The following is a 531-nucleotide window of genomic DNA, read 5'->3' on the forward strand; positions in this document are numbered from 1 at the left end:
TACTGTATATAAACATGTATTGAAGGTTTTCCCAGAACAGTATTATTAAAGCTGTTGCTGCTTTGTGATTGTTTGAATATACGCCTTTAATTGTACCACCAAACCACACAATCTGTGTTTTTTTTACACTTGAATAATACAACACATTCAAACACCAAGGTTGCCACTGATGATTTCTCAGTAATAGATTTTGTCTAATACTGAAGCAGGAACTGAACTAAGTCATTATTACAAAATTTAAATAGAAATCAAGAAAGCTTTGTGTGGTTTTACTTTCAACTCTGTTTATAACAGAAAATGAAATGAAAATTAGGTAAACTGATAAAACAGAGTTTACCAGATTAGGGCTGCCACAAATGATTATTTTAATAATCGATTAATCACCGATTATTTATTCGATTAGTCGACTAATCGAATCATATGTTAATTGAATATAAAACATACAGCTTATAGCGCCAGAATGCAGCTGCTATTTTATAACCATGGTTAGATTTTAGCTATATGCTAACTAAAAATAATTGCTGTGGAAGG

Source organism: Austrofundulus limnaeus, unplaced genomic scaffold (assembly GCF_001266775.1).
Source record: "Austrofundulus limnaeus strain Quisiro unplaced genomic scaffold, Austrofundulus_limnaeus-1.0 Scaffold262, whole genome shotgun sequence".
Taxonomy (NCBI): Eukaryota; Metazoa; Chordata; class Actinopteri; order Cyprinodontiformes; family Rivulidae; genus Austrofundulus; species Austrofundulus limnaeus.